This window comes from Lepus europaeus, chromosome Y (assembly GCF_033115175.1).
Source record: "Lepus europaeus isolate LE1 chromosome Y, mLepTim1.pri, whole genome shotgun sequence".
Taxonomy (NCBI): domain Eukaryota; kingdom Metazoa; phylum Chordata; class Mammalia; order Lagomorpha; family Leporidae; genus Lepus; species Lepus europaeus.
Genome location: NC_084851.1, coordinates 25,268,744 through 25,281,930, shown reverse-complemented (window position 1 = coordinate 25,281,930; position 13,187 = coordinate 25,268,744). Strand labels below are relative to the sequence as shown.

At 37.3% G+C, this 13,187-nt stretch overlaps 1 pseudogene; it reads left to right on the top strand.

Annotated features, from left to right (window-relative positions):
* Positions 1 to 1,320: 1,320 nt before the first annotated feature.
* Positions 1,321 to 7,640, top strand: LOC133754170 (heat shock protein beta-1-like; annotated as a pseudogene).
* The last annotated feature ends 5,547 nt before the right edge of the window (positions 7,641 to 13,187 follow it).

The window sequence follows — 13,187 nt, the reverse complement described above, 5'->3', positions numbered from 1 at the left end:
ATAAAGATTCTTTAAAAGGATCCTATAACAAACAACACAATTAATACAGGATCACTGAAACCTTTTTTCCTGGAAGTAACCTAGAACCTCCACTCTCTCCAACTTCTTACCAGAAAAGTAGTTGGGGGGGGGGGGGGGCAACAACAAAAGTCAATTTCTAAGCAATATATGGTCAATATATTGGAGATATTAAAATACATTGTCCATAAAATCTAAAAACAAATACAACTGCTGAATGAACTTATCAGATTGCTGGGAAGATTAATATATAAAATCCAATAGATCACCAACTACCAGCAAGAAACAAATAGAAAATAGGAAAGATCAACAGGCAGAGTAGAAAACAGATACTGACAAAAGAAAAGAAAAAAAAAAGGATTAAATGTGATACCTTTAAGCATTTTAAATCAATATTTAAAAAGTAATACAAATGACCCGATAGAAAAATGAGCAAAAATACGAGGGAAAAGAAAGGCCCATAAGCCAACAGACAACATTCTGGCTCACTTGCAGCAGGTCACCACAAGCTCCAGAAAGAATCCGCCCTGGAGGACAGGGGGACACAGGGCGACACCAGCAGAGGCAGCAGGGAGGTGAGAGGCCCTCCTGCAGCAGGGAGGTGAGAGGCTCTCCTGCAGCAGGGAGCAGGGCCCAGGAGGAGCAGTTTCCCACCTGACCCAGGCCTCCACTCCTGCTGTTTCCATCCACACAACCTGAGCTTAGGGCGTCCCAGCTGTGGAAGATGCTGATTGGCTGCGCCGTTTGTGACGTATCATGCAAACTGTCCAATCAGGGAGGTGACATCCAGGAGTCTTGACCTCATAGTCGTCTGTCCTACAGTTCTGCGGGTGCGCCAGGTCCTAGGAGACAGTGCCGCTGCCGTGAGGCTCCCAAGCCAATCGGAATCCGCTGCATTCCACCTTCACTGACGGCAGGGGGCTGGAGGGCAGCGACGCTGGACACCTAGGAAGCTGACCACCACGACACGGTGAGTGTGTGGGCCCGGGTGTCCCGGGGGGAAGCGGAGCCACTGGAGCTGCTGCAGGGCCAGGAGGATGCGGGCCTCCCGGAAGTCATCTCTGGGCTCTGTGGGCACCACACTACTGCAGGTACGGCACATTCCTTGGTCCCCTCTGACCCTGGGTTGGGGGAGACTGGCACCGGAGACCCCCGACACCCTGGGCCTTCCCTGCTCACAGTGACTTCGCATCCCTGGAGCCATCCCTGGGCAGCTGTGTAGCGGCAGCCCCACATCTCCCCAGGTGTGCAGTGGGGCCTGAGCTGTCACTAGGGAGACTGTGGGTTCTGTGTATGGGGTTCATGAGGCACTGGAGCTGTCCTAATGCGGCCCTCGGTTCCTCCTTCCTTCCCTGTGAGGACCTGATTCCCCCCAGTTTTCTAAATACGTGGGCATCAGGGTCTTGTCCAAGATACTGACCTCTTTGCTTAGCTGTTCCTAGAGGGGTCTCTGTTTTCTGTTTCCAGTAACCTAGTAACATAGATTAGGTAAGATAAAAACAGAAGTGTTCTGTGACCCTGGGTTTTCATCCAGGTTTTAGAGAGGCAGCAGGGCCTGTAATTTGACATTTGGCTATCATCTTAGCACTTACAGGCTCCCTTGACAGGCTGTCGACTGTATTAACACTTTCAAAATAGAAATTTTGGCTACTTAAATTTATGAGTGTTTTAAAAATTTTGTTCCAAGAAAGCCTTTCCAATCCCGAAGATATGTCTAGTTTACTTTTATTTTGAATTTATGTTTTCATATAGGAGCCCATTTCTTTTTTGCTTGTTTTAATTTTTTCAAGATTGTTGGAATATAATTAACAGAATTTGTGTATATTCAAGATACAAAACCTGATGTTTTATATGTGAAAGGATTTTCAAAAGTTATGGAAAATTCAAATTATCTTCTAATCTTATTTTTTCATAAACTTTTTGGAATTCTCTTGTACATATACACGAATCGTTATGAAATAAATGATCAGGACATATCCATCACCTTGCATTGTAACATTTTAAAAGAATATATAAGATATTAGCAAGTTGTGAGTATGTAATAGAATATTCTTTTAAATACTGTGTTGAATATTTTAAATACTATGTTTAAGACCTTGAATTAATTTATCTCATAACTGCAAATGTTTTCCCATTTCCTTTGCTCTGATCCCCTGACAAACACCACTCTTTTCTGTGATTGTGATTTTCCTAGATTCCACACACAATTGAGATTGTGTGGCATTTGTCTTTTAGGGCTGCAACAGCTAGAGCTGGGCCTATCTGAAACCAGGATTCAGGAGTTTCTTCAGGTCTTCCACCTGGGTGCAGTGGCCCAAGCACTTGGGCCATCCTCCACTGCCTTCCCAGGCCATTATTCAGAGAGCTTGATCAGAAGAGGGGCAGCTGGGATATGAACTAGCACCCATACCAGTGCTGCAGCCAGAGGCTTAATCTTCTACTCCACAGCATAGGGCCCTTTCTCATAAGTAAATTGATCTTTACAAAATTAAGAAAAATGAAGCTTTCTCATGAAAACAAAAAACAACTAATGCTGGCATTGTGGCACAGCATGTTAAGCTTCTGCTTTCAATACAGCATCCTTATCAGAGTGCCAATTCAAACCCCAGATGCTCTGCTTTTGATCCAGTTTTCTGCTGATGTACCTTGGAAAGTAGCAGACTATGGCTTGTGTATTTTAATAATTGCCACTGATGTGGAAGACTTTGTTGAAATTCTGCTCCTGTCTCCAGGCTGGCCCAGCCCTCACTATTACTGTGTTTGGGGAATGAACAACTGTGTGGAAGCACTCTCTCTCTCTCTCTGTTTTCCTCCCTTTCAAATAATAATTATTTGAAAAAAAGCAAAACACCACCTATCTGTTTCCCCAGAGTTACATTTCATCCTGAAATAGACATATGTCCTCATAATTACTGTGCATGTTTAATTTTACTAAATAGGCATAACTAACTTGATTTATTTATTTATTTATTTATTTATTTATTTATTTTTGACAGGCAGAGTGGATAGTGAGAGAGAGAGACAGAGAGAAAGGTCTTCCTTTTTGCCATTGGTTCACCCTCCAACTGCCGCTGCGGCCAGTGCACCACACTGATCTGAAGCCAGAAGCCAGGTGCTTCTCCTGGTCTCTCATACGGGTGCAGGGCCCCAGGACTTGGGCCATCCTCCACTGCCTTCCCGGGCCATAGCAGAGAACTGGCCTGGAAGAGGGACAACCGAGATAGAATCCGGCACCCTGACCAGAACTGGAACCCGGTGTGCCAGTGCTGCAAGGCGGAGGATTAGCCTGTTAAGCCACAGCGCCAGACCTGTATTAGTTATTTATTGCTGTGTAGCTGTGTTCCCCAAAGCATAGCAGCTGTTTGCCACCCTGCGCTGTTCCTGAGAGTTAGGGATGGAAGAGTGGCTGTGATGGTTGAATGGTTGACTCTGGCCCTGGATCTACAGAGATCACTTCTATTTTCTAACTTACTGGCTGGCAGAAATGCTCCATTCCTCATCAAGTGATCATCAGCACAAGTGCCTGGATATCTTCAAAACAGGGCACTTGGTCATCACATAGCAAGTCATCTCAGAGACAGTGCAACTGAGCACCAAATACAGAAGCTATCATTTTATTATAATCAAATCTTGGAAGTGACAGCCACCACTTTTGCCATATTCTCTTGGCTCCACTGAGGAAATATTTTGCATGTGGGAAGTAACTAGAAAACCTAAACACCAGCAAGGAGGGTTCTTTGGGAGTCACTGAGTAGCTGTTGATTTTGTTATTAGAATTAAATTTTCTAAATATATGTTTCTATGAAATCAAGATAATTTGTTTTTACTGCTGTGTCGTATCTTATTGTATGAATAGACCTAGATTAGGTATTCTGTCTGTATTGACTGATTTGAGAGTAGTTTCTAATATTTGCAGTTATAAATTGTATTGCAATGAACAGATTTGTGTTGTGAAAGAAATCTTCTAGAATTGAAAATTTTAAGTGTTTTAGTATGCCAGTTTTCAGCATTACAACAATTGTCAAATTTTATTTCAGAAAAGCTAGGTCACCAAAATTATATATGAATTTCAGTTCCTTCAAACTGTTACCATATTTGCATTTATTCCTATGCTTTACCAATCTATGTGTGATAGAGTGTCCTATTTCAGGTGGTATTTTCAAGATCACGTATCTTGGAATATGCTTATGGTATGCTGATCTTGCTCTCTGAAGATGAGGTTTTTGTTAGTCTCATGTATGTTTTTCTACTTTTTTTACTGGTATGTATGGGTTTCTTGGGATATTAATCTCTACATGTTGTATCTCCTAATTACTCTGATTTTTCTGTTTACCTGTTTTTGGTGTTTTTACTTACATTTTTAAAAAATTTAGTATAATAAATTCCATCTTTCTCTCATGACTTGTATTGTGTGCCTTAATAAATTGTCTGAATCTGAGAAAATATAGATGTTTTTTCTTCTATAGATACCTATACTTTTTTTTTCTTATTTTTTCCTAAAATGTGAACTAGGAATATAATTTTTTAAGAACACTTGATTTTCTCAGAAATATTTGTTGAGTTTATAATGCCCCCCCCTTATTTTTCCAATTTTTATTATGAACATTTAATATATAGAAACCAAATAGCATACACTGACATTCTGCATATAAGCCCTGTAGATTTAATAATTTCTAACATTTTGCTGTGCATCAATTGGAATGTGGGCACATTTTTGGCTGAACTATTTGCAAATAAATTGCAAACATCATACACGTCACACCTCAGTATATCACTATGCATATTAAAAATATGGACAGTCGCATATAAATACAATATTATTATTACACATGAAACACTAGCAGTAATTTCCAAATAGATTTTCTCCATTGTCACAAATATGATGTTTTAATTTTTTTAAGGGCCAAAATTTATACCTTTGTAGAATGTATCATATTGTGTTTTGTCTGAGTATTTCCTAATGTTATCAATTAATGATAGGTTAACCTCATATTTCCTGAAAATTTGAAGTTATATCTAGAGGCTTAGTTTCAAGTAAAATATATTTTGGCACAGTCCCCACTGAAAATTTAATAGCCTCTTTGTCATGTACCAAGTCCCTGTATGTACCTGGGCTCTTTCTGAGCATCCTATTCTGTCTCAGGAAAGAATTCTGTAACCCTCCACTACACCACATGGCTCTAATTTCTGTAATGATACTAGAACAAGGGTCTATAAGACCTTGATCTCTCTCCTTATACTTAGTGTCCTGCTTAGTTTTGCAGTTTTAATGAGCTTATCAACATCAACATCTTTCAGAAATCCTTGTGGGATTCTAAGTAGAATTACATTAAGTTTATTGAGTATAGATTAATTAATTGCTATATTTTCCCCATGAATGTACTAAATGTCTCCATTTGTTTCCATCTTCTTTTATGTCCTACTAAAATGGTTTGTAATGATATTTTCCAGAAAGATTTTCTCATAAATCTCTTATGAGGTACCTCACAGTTCTTATCGTTACCGTAAGTGGGATTGTATTAAATTGCATTTTCTAGCTGATTGTTTATTGTATAGGCATATAATTGTTTTGTATATTAACCTTATTTGTATATTAATTTGCAAATATACTTTTTATAATTTCTATTCTTTGTATCATGTATTATTCTATTTGTAAAGCTTCTTGAGGCAATATTGTATAAATATTATGATAGTGGTCATTTTTTTCTGTGTCTTTCCTTTAAAGGGAAAATGGCAGGCTTTCAAAAAGTTCATGAAAAGTGCATACTATGCAAATATTATTTATGGATTTCAAGAAATGTTAGCACCAGATCAACAGATCTTTTAATTCTGTTTTCCCATGAAGTGCTTTGAAGTGCCTCGTATTCCCCATGCTTCATTACTGAGTGTGATGTACAGGGCAGGTTGTTGTATTTCCCTTCCTATTCCTAAATGTAGAGATCCTGTTAGTCTATTAGCATGAACAGAAAAACTCTTTGGCAGTTTCTAGTAACATTAAACACAGGCTTACTTCATGAGACTCCTAGGTGTATGCAGAGAAGTAGAGGTCTGAGTCTACTTACAGACCTAACTGGAAGGTTCATAGCTTATTCATAATTGTAGAACTACTTAAAACCACCATTTTTTTTTCAAAATAGAAACAACTCAAAAGATCACTAAGGGAAAATCTTTATCTTTGGTATATTCTATATAATTTCTTCAGATGCATCTTGTACTGGTCCAATTCTCTGTTCAGCTCTGTGCACTGTCCTATATTCAGTAATTTTCTATTTAATTGACTATATTTCATCTGTAGAAATTTTGTTCTATTTCTTTCAAATTGTACAAGCTTGCTTTTCTATAGTATCATGTAATAATTTTATTGTGGCTTGTACTTCCTTTATTTATTTATGTAATTAAAAGGTAATAAAATTTCCAAAAGTTATAATACATGGTACTCATGCCCTCAGAATATCATTGCCTGAAGTGCTTCCTCATTTTTTTTGGAAACTCATGGTCTAACCTACAGATGTTTTAAATTTTTAACTAGCTGCTTAATCCAATCTTTTATTTTTAGAACAACATAAGCTGTAATAGATACCATTGACATATGCCCATTTCCAGAGGCAAAGTACATCCAGATTAAATTACTAGAATAAAATTGCTGAGTTAAGGAGCATAAGCATTCATAATTCTGATGCACAAAGTCATACTGCCTTTTGTAGATGTGATCATTGGAACTGGCTACCCCAGTTTGCTGGGTTTGCTTACAATGGTTTGTTTCTCCAGTCAGCCTTGCCAACGTGATCTTTTCAGATTTTTAGGAAATTTACCAATATGACAAGTAAAAATGATGATTGCTAATTTTTTGGTTTTTTATTTCTGCAAGTGAGATTGACTTTCTGTTCATAAATCTAAAGATGTTTGTCCTTTTCTTTAAACAGTCATACATATGATGTATATACATATTCTTGTCCATTTTTTCTGTTTGGTTTTTAGAATTTTATATTGATTTGTAGCAGTTTCTTATGTAATTTCACCCAACTGTATGATTCATATCTTATAAATATTTAAGATTTTTTTTTGCAGCTGCTTTGAACTTTATTTGCGAAAACCAGAAGCTTAACAGTATCAAAAGGGCACACAAGGTGGCCTGTGGCCTTGGGCTGCCACAGCTGTCCGAGGAGTGGGAGCAGTGGTTCAGCACCAGTGGTTTGCCAGGCCCCTGCCCTCCACGGAGGCGCCCGCCCACAGCCCTGGGCTCAGCAGGCAGCTCAGCAGCAGCTTCTCGGAGATCCCGCAAGGGGCCGACCGCTGGCGCATGTCCCTGGACGGGAACCACTTCGCCCTGGGAGCTGACGGTCAAGACCGAGGACAACGTGGTGGAGATCACGGGCAAACACGAAGAGTGACAGGAGCACGGCTACATCGCGCGCTGTTCCACCCGGAAGTACACGTTTCCCCCGGCGTGGACCCCACGCTGGTCTCCTCCTCGCTGTCCCCTGGGGGTGCGCTCACCGTGGAAGCACAGCTGCCCAAGCCGGCCACGCAGTCGCGGAGATCACCATCCCGGTCACCTCCGAGGCCCATGCCCAGATCGGCGCCCGGAAGCCTCGAAGTCGAAGCAGCCTTCGGCCAAGTAGAGCTGCCTCCTGCGCCGCCAAGCCCCCAGCCCCCGCCTGTGTGCCCTTTTGATACTGTTAAGCTTCTGGTTTTTGCAGATAAAATTCAAAGCAGCTGCAAAAAAATTCCTTATGATGTATTGTGTGTTAAAATGTTTACTTCTGTGAATTTAAATATTTCAGTCTTTGAGTCTGTTGGATTTACTGGCACATTTGAAGTGGCTTTACCTCACTGAAACATAGTGTTTCATGATTTATTCAAGCTGTGTGTTATTTTACCTGCCTCAACTGTGTGGTTTAAACACCTCTTCCTTCTGGGTGGCTAGCCCATTTCCTTTAAAATTTATTGAAAGCCATCTTAATTAATCTGAAACCACAACTGTTGTACACCAAATTCTAGTAAACATTTTGGAGACTTTTATTTATGTATGTATTTTCTGTTCTAATTCAGTGATACATCTTACAGCATTAGTTCCCATTTTTCCCAAGAATCACTGCTGTACATTTTTAATCGTCCTTTATGAACACTTGAACACTGACTTCTGCTTGTTTAGTTCCTTAAAATCTTCTCATTATGTTAGTGAGTATGTAATCAGTCCATTCACGGCCATGATGTAATCATTTGAAAAAATTTTATTAAAATAAAGAAAGCAAACTTCATGTATCTCAGTTACCAGGCTGTTTTGACTGTAACTGGCCCATAGAATGTCTTAAAATCTGGTCTTGTGATGCTTGCAGCTTTGTTTTTGCTGTTTAAGATTGTGTTTGCTATTTGGTGTCCCTGTGCTAACATATGGATTTTAGCATTACTTTTTTAGATATGAGAAAATGTCCTTGGTATTTTTATTGGAATCTCATTGAATCTGTAAACTACTCTTTGTGAATGGACATCTTGATGACATTCATTCTTCCATTCCAAGAACACAGGTGGTTTTTTCAAAATTTTCATTCTTCTATTTCTTTCTTTAAAATTTTATAAATTTCACATCCTTGGTTAAATTTATTCAAAGGTATATAGATTTGTAGTAGCTACTCCGAATGGTAGTGATATTTCTGTTCTTTCTCAGCGGTGGCATTATTTGTGTATTCAAAGGCAATTGATTTTTGAGCGCTGATTTTATATCCTACAGCTTTACCAAGCTCTCCTATGAGTTCCAATAGTCTCTTAGTGTAATTTCTCCAGCTGATTTTCTATTCATAAACTTTCATATGCACTTAGAATCTGTTTTCATGCTCATTTTTAGATGACCTTTGCTTACTTTTGAGGAATTTTGATGTAACTAAGTTTTCTAAAAAATCTTGCAACATGCAAATTTCAATAGAAGTGTCATTATTTTAAGCCTAATATTCACCAGGAATGATAGCATTCACTATATGAGAGTTAGAGTGATTTTGCTTATATTCTTTGTATGTGTCAATTTGATCAATAATTCTAACCATTCCCCATATAATTGTTTCTCAGTGTTATTGTTCTTACCATTTTTACCCAGCTATACTCACAGAAATACCAGGGTCATTTTATATTGTTATGTTCATTCTATTTTTAATTCTAACTTGCCTCTCACTTTGTTGCATTCCAATGTAAATAAACGTCCTGGTAAAATAAAAATTAAGCTCTTGCAAACCATTATTGGGATTTTTACCATTTTTGTTCTTGTTAATAATGTCAATAAAAATCTGTAAATCAACTAATGAAGTTTTAGTTACACATTTTCTGAAATTTGGATGTAGGATTCATCCATATTTTGAATGATGTATGTTCCTTCTTATTTCATTTTTTTATTTGTAGACACCAAATTGAAATTAGTATTTAAATCTTCATTTTTCTTTTTTTGTTAAGATTTATTTATTTATTTGAAATTCAGAGTTACAAAGAGAGGAGAGGCAAAGAGAGAGAGAAAGGTCTTCCCTCTCTTCCATCTGCTGGTTCACTCCTTAATTGGCCATCACAGCTGGAAAAATTAGTATTGAATTTTTCAATACATTAAATTTAGACACTGATATGTTTAATTTATTCTATCAAGTTGCAAGAATGGTTCTCAATTTATCTTCCTACAGCTTTCTATGCTTTGTAAATGAAATTTTAGGGATTTTTAAAAAAAATATTTCCTTTATTTGGAATTTTTGGACACATCTGTAGACATTACTCTGTTACTTACAGCAATAAAAATATAATATTTAATATATCTGAATCATTTCTAGTTTGTGTTAACTTCCATGTATAACACGAATAATGAATAATCTGTTTATTTTATAACCATAAGCTTAACCATAGGCCAATCTCAGCCATGGGAATATCATTGTGAGATCATCATCACTCCCAACATTCTATAGGTGTCCTGGAAACTTTCTGGTACATAGCTTCATTCCTATGGATTACCTTTTAGGTATTCCATTAGTGATTGCAGATCGGGGAAATTGGAAAGGCATCACATAAATGAATCTCAAGGACCTAGAAAAATGACAGCAAACCAAACCAAAATAGAGAAGAAATCAACAAAATTGAAACCAAAAAATATAAAAATCAGCAAAATGAAGATCTGGCTTTGTGAAAAAACAAACACAATTGACACACCATTACACCAACTGAACAAAAAATGGTAGAGCAGACATAAATCAATAAAATTAGAAATGAAAAAGGAAATGTAATAACAGACACCACAGTTAAAAAGTCATCAGAAATTACTACAAATAGTTGTTTACCAAAAAATTGGGAAATCTATCAGAAATGGATAGATTCCTGGACACACACAACTTACCTAAATTGAACCTGAAAACATGGAAAACCTAAGCAGACCCATAATCAAGTTAAAATTGAATCAGTAATAAAGGCCCTCCCAAAAAAGAAAAGTCCAGGACCAGAGGGATTCAATGCTTCATTATATAACACACTTAAAGAACTACCTCCAATTTGTCTCCAGTTATTCAAAACAATTGAAAGGCAGGGAATTCACCCAAATTCTTTCCATGAAGCCAGCATCACCTAAATTTCTAAACCTGAAGAAATTATGGGATATATACACCATAGAATACTACACAGTTTTAAAAAATGCTATCCTGTCATTTGCAACAAAGTGTATGAAACTGGAAAACATTACACTTACAGAAATAAGCCAGTCCCAAAAGTATAAATATCATATGATTTCACTGATCTGTGAGAATCTATACAGTGCCTAAAACTAAATCTGTAGAAGTGAAATTGACATTTTAAGAAGGGATCATCTGAACAGCCCCTGTCTTGACTGTTGAAGAAGTTTTATTTTGTTTTTCTTCACAACACTTGAACTCTTTTTTTAAACATAGACTTAATCATACATGTATAAAATCATACATGTATAAAATTGAGGATGGATGTCTATAAAAATAAGAGTGGGAGTAAGGGAGGGAGTAGGGAGTTTATAACTGTAAAACTGTATAGTATTGTATAAATTCCTAAGGATTACATTCTAAGGATACAGTTTCAAAACCTGCATGGAACTGCAAATCCCATTAAGCTTGGTAGTAAAAATACCATGTTAAGTGTTACATAAATTGTTAAAGTGAACATATAGATAGGATTAAGTATTAAACTGCTCACCTAAATAGGACCAAGTTCTCATAATAATAAAATAGAATTAAGAGGAGAATGTTCCAAAATGCAAGCAGTCCACACAATGGATTCATAAATTACTATCTATTTAAGTGGAATTATGACCTCAAAATCAGCCCTTAAGGCATCCTGGCCTGAAAGAAAACAACCTGAAAGCATTTCATACATGGAAAGTTAGGACATTGTGGTAAAAATGTTCTACTTGAAAGATCTCTGTGAGACCCCAAAAGAAAGAAGGGGCCATCAAAGAAGTATGTACTTTTCTCTGAAGAGAAGAGAGAACTTCCATTTTGCTTACAGCCTTGTCAAAATATGGACAGAATTTGATGTTTCCTTTTTTATAGAAAACTTTTATTAATAAATACAAATTTCAGAAGTATAACTTTTGGAATAAAGTTGTTTTTCCCCCATAACCACCCTCCGAGCCACAAATTACCCCATCTCCTACTTGCTCCCCCATCCCATCCTTCATTAAGATTTAGTTTTAAATTATCTTTATATTTAGATCAAGTCTAGACTAAGTAAAGGTTTAAACAGTTTGCACCCACTGAGACACACAAAGTACAAAGTACTGTTCAAAGACTAGTTTTACCATTAATTCCCATAGTACAACACATTAAGGACAGAGATCCTACATGGGGAGTAAGTGCACAGTGACTCCTGTTGTTGATTTAACAATTGACACTCTTATTTATGATGTCAATAGTCACATGAGGCTCTTGTCATGAGCTGCCAAGGCTATGGAAGCCTCTTGAGTTCCCAAACTCAGACTTTATTTAAATAAGGCCATAATCAAAGTGGAAGTTCTCTCCTCCCTTCTGAGAAAGGCATCTCCTTCTCTGATGGCACCTTCTTTCCACTGAAATATCACTCAGAGATGTTTCATGTAGGTCATTTTTTGCAACAGTGTCTTAGTTTTCCATGCCTGAAATACTCTCGTGGGCTTTTTAGCCAGATCCAAATGCCATAAGGGCTGATTCTGAGGCCAAAGTGTGGTTTAGGGCATTTGTCATTCTATTAGTCTGCTGTGTGACCTGCTTCCACACATTGAATGGTTATATCCTTTTTAATTATATCTATGATTATTAGCAGAGACTTATTCCTATCTTTATGATTAATTATGAACTTAAACTGATCACTTTCACTAGTGAGATGGCATTGGTACATGCCAACTTGTGGGATTTTGAGTCTCATAGCAAGATTTAGCTTTACCCTTAGGGGTAAGTCTGAAGGAACCTGTGCTGAACTGTATATCTCCTCTCTCACTTATTCCCACTCTTATTTTTACTGGTGTCAATTTTAATTTGGATTTAAACATCTAAGAATTGTTCTGTGTTAAGTAAAAGTTTCAACCAATGGTATTAAGTAGAAAAAATACTAAAAAGAATAAAATAGTAAGCTGTTCTTTGACAGTCAGGACAAGGGATGATCAAGTCATTGCTTCCTATAGTGTTAGTTTCACTTCTACAGGTTTCCCTCTAGGAGCTCAGTTAGTTGTTATAGGTTAGGGAGAACATATTACATTTGTCCCTTTGGGACAGGCTTATTTTTCTCAACATGATGTTTTACAGATTTCTAATTTTGTTGCAAATGATCAGATTTTATTATTTTTATCACTGTGTACTTTTCCTTAGAGTACACATCCCATAATTTCTTTATCCAGTCTACTGTTGATAGGCATTTGGGCTGATTCTAGGTCTTAGCTATTGTGAATTGAGATGCAATAAACATTAAGGTGCAGATGGCTCTTATTTAATTTCCCTTTGGTAAATTCTGAGGAGTGGATTGGCTGGGTCACTTGCTAGGGTTATATTCAGATTTCTGATATATCTCCAACTGTCTTTCATAATGGCTTTACCAGTTTGCATTCCCACCAACAGTGGATTAGTGTGCCTTTTCCCCACATCGTGGCCAGCATCTGTTATTGATTTCTGTATGAAATACATTAGAACTGGGGTGAGATGAAACTTCACTGTGGT